Below are 13,373 nucleotides of genomic sequence, written 5' to 3'. Positions count from 1 at the left end.
CTCCACTGGGGGTCCGCATCGGCTCAGGCAGCCATGGGAAAAACCCCTCCCGCGGAAGCGCCCGCAGAGGTCGTGGCGGTCGAGGCCGAGGGGGAGGCACGCGGTGGCTGCTCGGCCACCTCGCCCGGGGCCCATTTGGATGACATGGCCCACGAGTTTGTGGTGTGGATGGAGAGTCCACTATAATGACCCGAAGCTGATAAGATTCGATGTCTCAGTGCTCACTGTTCTAGTCCCTGGATCAATAGCTAGCACACACAGTACAAGATGTAATATCAAGAATAAACCACATGTCATAATATTACATCGTAGATCCAGAATTTAGTATAATACATACCTCCATAGCTCAATCTAGCATACAAACAAAATGCATCAAAAAAGCAATTAAAATCTCCATGGAATCCATCAACACCACAGGAAAATGTCGAGTATAGACATCGTAACCCTACATCGTATCACTCACTCGTCGTACAAAATCTGCAACATGAAACGTTGCATTCACGGATGGTCAATACTTTGAATGTATTGGCAAGTCACACAAGGAATGATATAATAGACCTACATCTATATGCAAGGTATATCAAGAGGACTGTGTAGTGGTTGCTTTGTAGAAAGCTAATTTTTACCTGATAACTACTTAATATAATAGTCCAATTTTATTTTTGTCTTCCTACAATTAAATACACATGGCTGAATTGGGCAATCCAACTCCAACCTATCCCCATTATTAAATTTCCCACAAAATTTTATTAAGGTATCATCTTTCAAGATCACCCAACAACTGTAATGGCATAGTGGCTCAAAATTTGCCCATAACCGGGGCACGGCTAATCATGATTAGTTTTTAATAATCTATAGAGTTTTGCACACTTTACCCACTAGACTCAACCCGAAGATTGAGACGAAGTCTTTTAGAAGTAGTCACCTCCACCCACCAGCAGCCGATACACCTACTCATATCTACATCTGCTGGGCGAGGATCCCACAACCTACTCAACTAAGCCAGAGCCCATTTAGCTAGTGGTTGCGCATGGAAGCTACTAGTCACTAAGTCTGTCTGATCTTTTTGAGCCTGGGCGGCCGTCCACTTACATTTAGAGGGTATAAACATGATGTTCTTGAAACCACCCATCAATACCAGTTCCGCCCACAGGTGAATTATATCATTAATTACTACTTAGTTAATTATATATATAATCCTCACATAAGCTCAATGTATACACGAACCAATCCCCATCTACATAACATAGCAAGAACACACTACCACAATCTACAATAAGGCCATACTAAGCTGAAACTCAATAGCAATATCATACTACCATAATATTCCTACACATGCATAATATAGTAATGTGATATATATACTACATTAATGAAAAAATAGGATGAAGCATGATCAAGGTGTAACTTGCCTGGTATATTTGGTGAAGATCGTCGCACTCATAATCCTGATAATTCTACTCGTCACGCTCTGAGCAATCTATCGTTAAAGAAAGAACTCAAATCAATAACCATGCCATATAGAAGAACCAAAAGAACAACAAAACAAATATGACAAGGTTGAACAAGAACAACATGACTAGGCCTATTATATGATATAGGTTCTCGATGGTGCTAGAAGGTGAAGGTAGAAGGATCAACTCACAAGAGTTAATACAGAGAGAGATATTGCTATAAAAGCTTATGCCTGAGATAATATAGAACAAGGTCAAAAGTATTTGAAGAACAACATGCAAGTTGTTTGACATATTGCATATGCCATATGGACTCATTTGGCGAAAGAATTAATTGAAAAGAAATACTACAACACAAGTTATAGCGAGATGAAGTGTGGGTTGAATTTGAATTCAAAACAGTTCAAGAATTATTTGAATATAGAGTACACAAGATGTGATCAGCAAGTATTTGGTACAAGGGTTTCACGGGCAAAAGGAATCATTCAAATTCGATATACGGGTTGTAAGATAAGGTCAAATGAAGTTTCGAATTCAAATTTGAATTGCTCAATTTGAAAAGTTTGGGAGTAAAAAAATGATTCTACTAGATAGAGATCAATATAGACATGTAGGAAAAGAATCACTCGATTTGGTTTTACAGATCTCAAGTTAGCTAAACGAAAATTGATATGAATGTGGCGAAAACTCTACTGTGGCAGTGTTTTGAAGATGCTGATGCTGTGCTGTGCGGGTGCCATGTGGCAGTCCATGATTTGTCAAAAAATGTCCTATGTGTGGCGTGCTAACCTTAAACAGAGGAAAACTGCAGCGGCAGTGCTCCGGTGATCTTCTAGTGAAGAGGGGTGCTGGGAGGGTCCAGCGCACGTTTGAGGTGACGATGGGAACAGCTGCCGCCGGGACTGCGGTGGTGCTCCGGGATGCTTTGGAGCTGCACGGTTCTGAGCTGGCGCTCTTCGAGGTTCTCTAGGGCATCTCGATGCGGTGAGAAGTGCGGGCAACGACGGGTGGTGCTCATGGTGGCCATAAGGGATCGGTGAAGCTGCTGGGGAATGAGGTTGTCCCTGTGGAGTTCGGTGGTGTCACTAGGGCGCTCCGGTGCGTCATGTAGCAATGGCGACGAGCGGTTGAAGTCAAGGGCGGGCTATTGCTTCGGTCGAGGTCGAGGCTCTCCTTCTAGCATGCCCCTGCATGAGAAAAGATGTGAGGGAGAGATAGGAGAACACAAAGAACCATCGAGATCAAAAGGGAAGGCCCCGGGAGTGCAGGAGTCACCGAATTTCTCACCGGCGTCGGGCATGGCGGCAGATCTCCTCGAGCTCGGTTCTGCGAGGGGAGTGAGGGAATTGGACAAGGGGATCAAGAGGAGTCGATCTATGCCCACGGATTTGATGGAGGGGGTTAGGGATCGGGCGAATCGAGTGTGGTCTGACCCTGCAGCGGCAGTGTTGACGTGTAGGAGGAGGAGGACGAGCGGGATGTAGGAGAAGTGCGGGTCCTACATGTCATACGCAGAGGGGGTGGAGGGAAACCGACAGGTGGCCGAGTAGGATGACGTCAGCAGCTGATGGGGCGTCGGCTATTGGGCCGGCCTGCTAGTCCTGTTAGGCTGCTGCGCTGCGCGTTGCTGCGTGAGCGCTGGGTAGCGACTGGGCGAGTTGGACTCGAGTAGAAATAGGTCTAGGTTTTTTTTCTTTATAGAAACGATTTTTGCTCCAAAACATTTTATAAATAATACCAGAACATCCAAAAAACAAATATAGTTACATACAACATAATGAACATTTTCCAGTCCAAAATACTTATAGAAAAAACATACAATATTTTCATAAACTTTAATTTGACACTTATAAAATGTTCCACGAAATATTTTTGAACTCCGACAAATATCAAAAATTAATGAAGCAACTCCCAACTCTTTTCAACCTTGAAGGAGTCATATTACCTTCTCTCAATTGATTTTCGTTTTTAGTTGGATTGTTTTGAATATAAACAAAATTCCAAATAAGAGAATATTCCATTGTTCATCAACATTATTATTTGAGGAAGTCATGTCATCCTCTCTCGTATCCAAGTTAGAATACTTTTGAATATTCTCACAATTCAAAATAAAATCCAAATGAATATTCGGAAAAGTCCTTAGATTCCCTCTCATTTGTATATTCATTTTAACACCACAAGTTCCAAATCCTAGTCAAAATTAACTAACAACAAGCAAAACAAGCAAGTTTTGAATTACTCCTATTTAAATAATTAACATTCCAAATTTTAGAATTTTGGGATGTTACATTCGTCGTGCACTTGGATCCAGCTCCCATGCTCCTTCGTGAAGGAGCTGCCGGTAGGAGGACCCGTCGGGCTATGGCTGCAGCCTGACGGCAGCTGCAAGCAGTCTTCGTGGTCAGAGGTCGAGGTCATCCCCTCATGCTACGTCTACCCAACCCGGGGGTGGCAATCATTTTCCCGCGCTTGCGGCCTGAAGGGTGATGTCTACTACGCAACTTTATTCTTGTAAACTCGTGTTGGGCCTCCAAGCGCAGAGTTTTATAGGACAGTAGCAATTTTCCCTCAAGTGGATGACCTAAGGTTTATCAATCCGTGGGAGGCGTAGGATGAAGATGGTATCTCTCAAACAACCCTGCAATTAAATAATCTCTTGTGTCCCCAACACACCTAATACAATGGCAAATTGTGTAGGTGCACTAGTTCGGCGAAGAGATGGTGATAAAAGTGCAATATGGATGGTAGAAATATATTTTTATAATATGGATAAATAAAAACAGCAAGGTAGCAAATAGAAAACGGGCACAAAACGGTATTGCAATGCTTGAAAATGAGGCCTAGGGTCCGTACTTTCACTAGTGCAATCTCTCAACAATGCTAATATAATTGGATCATAGAATCATCCCTCAACGTGCAATGAAGAATCACTCCAAAGTTTCTATCTAGCGGAGAACATAAGAAGAAATCGTTTGTAGGGTACAAAACCACCTCGAAGCTATTCTTTCCGATCGATCTATCCAAGAGTTCGTACTAAAATAACACCAAATAATTTCAGATTCATAATACTCAATCCAACACAAAGAACTTCAAAGAGTGCCCCAAGATTTCTACCGAAGAAACAAAAGACGAGAACGTGCATGAACCCATGTGCATAGATTACCCCAATGTCACCGCGGGAATCCACAAGTTGATTGACAAACCACATACTCAAGTGAATCAACATGATACCCCATTGTCACCACGAGTATTCATATGCAAGACATACATAAAGTGTTCTCGAATACAAAAAGGTATTCAATCCGATAAAACAAAATCTCAAAGGGAAAACTCAATTCATCACAAGATAGAGAGGGGAAAACATCATGTGATCCAACTATATTAACAAAGCCTGCGATACATCAAGATCGTGACATCTCAAGAACACGGGAGAGAGCGAGAGAGATTAAACACATAGCTACTGGTACAAACACTCATCCCCAAGGGTGGACTACCCTCTCCTCATCATGGTGGGCGCCGGGATGATGAAGATGTCCACCGGAGATGATTCCCCCCTCCGACAGGGTGCCGAAATGGGGTCTAGATAGGTTTTCGGTGGCTACAGAGGCATGCGGAGGCTGAACTTCTGATCTAGGGTTACCCTCAGGGTTTTTGGAATATTTGGGAATTTATAGGGCGAAGAGGGGGTGCGTGATGAAGACATCAATACCATTGTTACACCCACAACCCCTGCTGCTATACATACTGGACCAATTACTAGAGCTCGCACACGCCAATTGAATTATCAGGTACTTTCGTTTCTTGATAACGATTCTAATATTCATGAGAATATGATGCTGGCTAAATTGGATACATTTGTTTTGCTTACAAATGAAGGGCCTAGCTTGGACAAGAAAGATGAACCTTGGAGCAAGTTCAAGCATGGAGATGATGGCATGCGCAAGTTCAAGAGTAACAAGTGATGCTTCCAGGACTTTGAAGCCACCATAATGAGTGCATGAAGCCTTGGACGAAATATACAAGATGCCACTTCATAAATTTCGTCCAGAGGCTATTCTAGGTGCTGCGTCACCTTATTTTTGGGCCAGGCCCATGTAATTTCAAAATACTTAATTATAGGCAGTTTTTAGAGTCCGTATATGTGGGGAAACAAGAGTTAGGGTTGGTTTCGGAGGGCCACGAAATTCCCCCCTCTCTCCTCCATATATACAACCCTTAGGGCATCATTTAGACTTTGGGTTTTGTTTAGATTAAAGTTCTCCATAGCTGCAACTTCGCGTACTTCGTTTGTGTTCAACGACCAGACAAAGGCGTCATAGAACCCCACCTTTGATCAATAAAGCTTTCCTTTTATATTCGCAATATCCAGATTGCAATCTTAGTTTCTTGCTTGTTCTTCATTTGCTTGTAGGAAATAGACCTTCATGGTCAGGTTGATCGTGCTCCGGCGTGGTCAGTAACCTCTCGGAGTTGGTTTAGATATTGCTAAGGCGCGACGTCCTCGCATGTTCGTAGTCGGATCGTCAAAGTCGACTTCCTCCAAAATGATTGCTACCATCTCACCGAAAGATGGGACACATTTGCCTTTATCAATGCGGGAGGCCACCGAGGTGGGCACAACCAGGCGCGCCTTGGTGGGTTGTGACTGCCTCGGGGCACCCCCCAAGTGCTGCTCTGGCCCACTGGTGGTCTTCTGGTCCATAAAAAATCCACAAAAAGTTTCGCGGTGTTTGGACTCCGTTTGATATTGATTTCCTGTGATGAAAAAAACAAGCAAAAAACAGCAACTGGCACTGGGCACTGGCTCAATAGGTTAGTCCCAAAAAATGATTGTGAAACATCCAAGATGATAATATAACAGCAAGAATACTTCATAAATTATAGATACGTTGGAGACGTATCAGCATCCCAAGCTTAATTCCTACTCGTCCTCAGGTAGTTAAATGATAAAAGAAATAATTTATGAAGTGTGAATGCTAACAAAGTGCACAAGTTTGATCAATGACAATTTCAATCACTTTTCCTAGCATCATAACAGCAATTCTTTCTCATAGAATTTCTCATGTTAAAGCTGCAACCAATTCACATGTTAAGGTTCAAACAATGAATTCTTTTGAAACTCAACAACCTATGTTCTTAGTCACCAAGCAATTGCATTTCTACCTATTCAACAGAATTTAAGTAAGAGCTCCACATACTCAACCATCATATAGTCTTCTATGATTGCTAACACTCACCGCAAACACATGAGCAAAACGTTTCAACTAGACACATAGAAAGATAGGGGCTTATTGTTTTGCCTCCCAATGTATTCACCTCAAGGGTGATATCAACAATAATAACTCATGCTACCCATGTACAACTGGATATATGTGCCTATATCTTTCCTCACCACATGATGCTTGCCAAAAGAGAAAAATAAAAAGGAATAGAGAGAAAAACTTTGACTCTTTGCATAAAAGTTAATACTGAAAAATAAAAGATAGGCCCTTCGCTGAGGGAAGCAGAGGTTGACATGCACTTATTTATTTGTATGCTCAAGCCCTTAGTGCAAAAGAACATCACGTTATATTGCCCCGTGATAGCAACCTTTATTATGCAGTCTGTCACTTTTATTCTTTGCCATCACAAGTTCCTATAACGCTCAATTTTCTCTTACACTAAATGATCTAACACTTTTAGAAGCAATTTTTATTACCTTATTGCACCGATGACAACTTACTTGAAGGATATTTCTCAATCCTTAGGTAGGTATGGTAGATTCTTGAAGATAAGATTTGGGTTTAAGGGTTTTTTTGATGCACAAGTATTATCTCTACTTGGTGCAAATTTTTTGGCTAGCAAAGATGGGGGGCAAGCACCACATGTTGAAGGACATATGACAATATAACTTCTATGTGAATATGAACAAACATATACCATTACGTTGTCTTCCTTGGCCAACGTCAACAATTTTGGCATATAATATTTTGATGGGGCTCACAATCACAAAATATTTCCAAGATAGTGTATTTGCATGTGAAAGTTATCTTCCTTATACTAATTATTCATGAATTTGTTGCATGACCAATATTGTGATTGTCAAGCTTCAAAAGATTTCACTTCTAAACCCAATGTGAAGCCACCACTTGGCATGATATAATTTCAACTTCATGATATCCAATTCATTCAACAATTTACTCATAGGATATAAGTGAAGAACAAGAGTAAATGACAAGCTACTCCAAAAAGATATAAGTGAAGATCATGAGCATAATATTTCTTTCTCTCAAATTAATTTAAGTGAAGCAAGAGAGAATTTCTTCAAAAATACTAAAGCACCCCGTGCTCAAAAAGATATAAGTGAAGCACTAGAGTAATTCCATAGAAAAGAGCTTCGTTGAAGGGATGTGAATGTCGCTTACCTAGCCTCCCTGGCAACTATTTTAGGACTCTATTTTATTTAAAAACTTTTAGATCTAAGTATTTTATTAAAACAGCAAGCAAAATGAAAATAAAATGACATTCTAAGAATAGCACAACTCATGCGAAGAAGCAAAAACTTAGGCTCAACTAATACTAACCAATAATTGTTAAAGAAGAAGGTGGGATGCCTACCGGGGCATCCCCAAGCTTAGATGCTTGAGACTTCTTAAAATATTATCTTGGGGTGCCTTGAGAATCCCCAAGCTTGAGCTCTTGTGTCTCCTTAATTCTTCTCATATCACGGTTTTCCTAAATCTTTAAAACATCATCCACACAAAACTCAACAAGGAGTCGTGAGATAAGTTAGTATAAACCAATGCAAAAACCTTATCATTCTCCACTGTAGAAAATCACTAAAATTGTTATTTGACATTGCACACTAAATGCCTCCGCATATTTAATACTCCTATCCTCAAATAGAATCATTAAACAAGTAAACATAACAGCAATCTACCAAAACAGTATAGTCTGTAAAGAATGCAAGAGTATCAATACTTCGCTAACTCCAAAAGTTATGAAAATTTGCCACACTATAGAAAATTTATCAGAGCTCATTTTTCAAAAAAATTCAACATTTTATCACATTCTGACTTTTCTAGGGATTTTTTGCAACAACGGTAAACTTTCTGTTTTCAAACAGCAACATGTATACTTGCAAAATAAGCATGGCAAAGGCAATTATTGCCACTTTTATTGAAATGAAAGATGCAAAACAGTATTCTAAATAAAGGCAACAAATCCTAACAAAATAAAATGACGCTCCAAGTAAAACTCATATCATGTGATCAATGAAAACATAGCTCCAAGTGAGGTCACCGATAATGTTGGAGACGAAAGAGGGGATGCCTTCCGGGGCATCCCCAAGCTTAGTTGCTTGGATATTCCTTAGATATTAACTTGGGGTGCCTTGGGCATCCCCAAGCTTAGGATCTTGTCACTCCTTATTCTCCTCATATCGACATATCACCCAAAACATGAAAACTTCAATCACACAATCATAGAGGCAAAGGTGTCCCGTCTGTCGATGAAATGATGGATATCGCTTTGGTGGAAGTCGACTTTGACGATCCGACTATGAACGTGCGAGGACGTCGCGCCTTAGCTATCGCTAAACCAACTCCGAGAGGTTTCTGACCACGCGCGGAGCATGATTAACCTGACCACGAAAGTCTATTTCCTGCAAGCAAACAAAGAAAAAGCAGGAAACTAAGATTGCAATCTAGATATTGTGAATATAAGATGAAAGCTTTATTGATCAAGGTGGGTTTCTGTGACGCCTTTGTCTGGTCGTTGAACACAAACGAAGTACGCGAAGTTGCATCTATGGCGAACTTTTAATCTAAACAAAACCCAAAGTCTAAACGACGCCCTAAGGGCTGGTAGGAAACCATACACAATTTCAAAAGGGCACATCTTAGTAGTAGAATGCAGCAACCGATTATAAGCAAATTCAATATGAGGCAAGCATTGTTCCCACATTTTCTTTTTATTCTTCAAAACAGCCCTAAGCATGGTAGACAATGTTCTATTGACTACTTCAGTTTGTCCATCAGTTTGGGGATGACATGTAGTACTAAAAAGCAGTTTAGTCCTCAACTTAGCCCATAAACATCTCCAAAAGTAGCTAAGAAATTTAGTATCACAATCTAAAACAATAGTATTTGGCACACCATGCAAGCGAATAATTTCACGAAAGAACAAATCAGCAACATTAACATCATCATTGCTTTATGGCATGGTATAAAGTGTGCCATTTTCGAGAACCTATCCACGACAAAAAATATGCTATCCCTCCCCTTCTTTGTCCGAGGTAAACCTAAAACAAATTCCATTGATATATCCTCCCAAGGAACACTAGGTACAGGCAAAGACATATATAAACCATGAGGATTGAGTTGTTACTTAGCTTTTTGACATGTAGTGCAGTGAGCAACAAAACGCTCAACATCCCATCTCATCTTTTGCCAAAAGAAATGTGTAGCAAGTATATGCTACGTCTTCTTCACGCCAAAGTGTCCCATTAATCCTCCTCCATGCGCCTCCTGCAACAACAAAAGACGAACGAAGCTAGCTGGAATGCATAGCTTGTTAGCACGAAACACAAATCCATCATTAACAACGAACTTGTTGATCTTTGATGGTCTCCAAACCAAATATTGATCTTTGATCATCTACCTTCATTACAATTCTGCAATACATCTTTAAATTCAGCATCATGCACATATTGATCTTTGATGGTCTCCAAACCAAATATTTTAAAGTCAAGTTGTGAAAGCATAGTATAACGACAATACAATGCATCAACAACAACATTTTCTTTACCCTTCTTGTGTTTAATGACATAAGGGAAAGTCTCAATGAATTCAACCCATTTAGCATGTCTACGGTTCATTTTTGATTGACTTTTAATGTGTTTCAAAGATTAATGATCAAAATGTATAACAAATTCCTTGGGCCATAAATAATGTTGCCATGTTTCTAAGGTCCGAACAAGAGCATATAATTCTTTGTCATAAGTAGAATAGTTTAGACTAGGCCCGCTCAATTTTTTAGAAAAGTATGCAACAGGTTTGCCATCTTGTAATAACACACCTCCTGATCCAATTCCACTAGCATCACATTCAAGCTCAAAAGTCTTATTAAAATCAGGAAGTTGGAGTAAAGGAGCATGTGTCAACTTATCTTTCAATACAGTGAGGGCTTCTTCCTGTGCGGTACCCCAAACAAAAGGCACATCCTTTTTCGTAAGCTCGTTGAGAGGTGCAGCAATGGTGGTGAAATCTCTCACAAAATGCCTATAGAAACCGGCGAGGCCAAGGAAACTTCTCACTTGTGTGACCATTTTGGGCAGCGGCCAACTCTCAATAGCTTCAATCTTGACTTTATCAACTTCAATTCCCGATGGAGTAACAACATAGCCAAGAAAATATACTCGGTCGGTGCAAAAGGTGCACTTTCCAAGGTTACCAAACAAACATGCATCATGTAGAGCAATAAAAACAGCACGTAAATGTTCCAAATGTTCCTCCAAAGGTTTACTATAAATCAGTATATCATCAAAATAGACTACCACAAATCGTCCAATGAAAGCATGTAAAACTTCGTTCATTAATGTCATGAAAGTACTAGGTGCATTAGTTAACCCAAAAGGCATGACTAACCACTCATATAAACCCAACTTAGTTTTAAATGCAGTTTTCCATTCATCTCCCAATTTCATACGAATTTGATGGTATCCACTACGCAAATCAACTTTGGAGAATATTATAGAGCCACTCAATTCATCAAGCATATCATCTAGCCTAGGAATAGGATGACGATAACAAATAGTAATATTATTGATGCCTCTACAATAAACACACATACACGATGTACCATCCTTGTCAGCACTAGAATAATAGGAACAACACAAGGACTAAGGTATTCACGAATATAACCTTTGTCGAGTAGCTCCTGGACATGACGCATAATATCCTTCGTCTCCTCTGGATTGGTACGGTATGGTGCATGGTTGGGTAGCGAAGCACCAGGAGTTAAGTCAATCTGATGCTCAATCCCTCGAATAGGTCGTAATCCCGGTGGCACGTCTTGTGGAAAGACGTCAGGGAACTCCTGCAAAATGTTAGTGACAGTAGTAGGCAAAGAGGAAGGTACATCCTCAAAAGAAAATAACGCCTCTTTGCACACAAAAGCATAGCAAACAGATTTGCTGAAATGTAGATCATCAATATCAGATTTGGTGGCAAGTAAACATGCACTTTTCAATTTAATTTCAGAAGAACCACTAGATGGTTTATTATTAGCCTTCATTTGTTGCTCAAATTCTTTTGCCACAATCTGATTTTCACTCTTATGTTTCTCCTGTTTTGCTTTATTAGCTCTATTAATATCATCTTTCAAAATGGAATCAGGAGTCATAGGAAGCAAAGTAATGTTTTTGTCCTTATGAACAAGAGTATACTGATTGTTTCTACCATGGTGTATAGATTTTTTTATTAAATTTCCATGGTCTACCATACCAAGTAATAAGGAACATGCTTGCATAAGTACCACATCACAATCAACATAATCAACATATGTAGAGATACTAAAATGCACAGGAACAGTACGTGTTACCTTAACCTTGCCGCTGTTGTTGAACCATTGGATGTAGTAAGGATGTCGATGTGGTCTTGTGGTGAGAGATAGCTTCTCCACCATCTCCATGCTAACCAAGTTGTTGCAGCTCCCTCCATCTATGATGACGCGAACAGAACGTTCCTTCACAACTCCCTTTGTATGGAACAAATTATGCCTCTGATTTTGCTCAACTTGTGTAACCCGCACACTCAAAACATGTTGAGCAACTACACATTCATACCTCTCAGCATCTTCAGGAGCCATGTATTGCGTCTCATGATCAGAATCATCTCCATCGTGTTCTTCACTTGTAATAATAGCCAAAGTCTCCTCATCATAATCACTAGCAGACTCATACCCACCATCCTCAGTAACAATCATCACACACTTAGATGGGAATTGTCTCGCATAATGACCTCCACCCTTGCAACGACGACAAATAATATCATGTGTTTGCCCTGTTGATGCCATGGATGAAGAAGAACTCTGTGTAGAGCCAGAAGGTGTGCTCTTGGCAGATAGTGGTGGTTGTGCCTGCTTTCTTGTATCATGGTTGGCGGTGGCAGCAGATGGAGGTGCACATGTAGTAGAATGTGTGGAAGTAGAGGATGCACGCGGTGTGCATGAGGAAGGTCAACCTGCAGAATAGTTAGTTCGTGTCAATGACTGTTGATCCTGCACTTCACGTTCAGCTTTACAAGCAAGATGGAATAAATGAGTGATATTATTATACTCCTTATACTCTAGAATGGTCTGAATCTCTCTATTTAATCCACCCATAAAATGTGTAAGCATAGATTCATTATCCTCAACAATTCCACATCTAATCATGCCTATTTGTAATTCCTGATAATATTCCTCTACATAATTTTTCCTTGTCTTAAACGCCGCAATTTTTGAAGTGATTCACGTTGATAATATGGTGGAACCCAATGAGTACGCATAGTAGTTTTCAAAGCAGCCCAAATAGTTGGAATATTATTCGAATATAATCTACGATGTTCAGACCACCACACACAAGCAAAACTAGTGAAAGCACAAAGTGCAGCAGCAACACGTCTCTCCTTAGGATATTCTAAACATGTAAAATGTTGTTCGGTTTCTAACTCCCAAGTAAGATATATATCAGGAACGTATCTACCCTCAAATGGTGGAATATTCAATTTTAGTTTAGGGAGATGCTCATGATCTCGTACCTGGTGGTGTTGTTGTTGTTGTTGTTGTTGTTGTTGTTGTTGTTGTTGTTGTTGTTGTTGTTGTTGTTGTTGTTGTTGTCGTTGTTGTTGTTGTTGTCGTTTGTTGTTGCCGTTGTTGTTGTTGTTGTTGCCGTTGTTG

General features: G+C 40.2%; 1 long non-coding RNA gene across 1 annotated transcript; it reads right to left on the bottom strand.

Annotated features, from left to right (window-relative positions):
- Positions 1-1,412: 1,412 nt before the first annotated feature.
- On the bottom strand, positions 1,413-2,908 carry LOC119288892. The gene is made up of 3 exons (XR_005141335.1): positions 2,742-2,908; positions 2,244-2,641; positions 1,413-1,480 (listed from the first exon to the last, which is right to left on the bottom strand). It is a non-coding gene; the product is annotated as an uncharacterized LOC119288892 (long non-coding RNA).
- Between the last annotated feature and the right edge of the window lie 10,465 nt (positions 2,909-13,373).

This window comes from Triticum dicoccoides, chromosome 4A (genome assembly GCF_002162155.2).
Source record: "Triticum dicoccoides isolate Atlit2015 ecotype Zavitan chromosome 4A, WEW_v2.0, whole genome shotgun sequence".
In the NCBI taxonomy this organism is placed as follows: domain Eukaryota; kingdom Viridiplantae; phylum Streptophyta; class Magnoliopsida; order Poales; family Poaceae; genus Triticum; species Triticum dicoccoides.
This window is presented reverse-complemented; position numbering and strand designations above follow the sequence as displayed.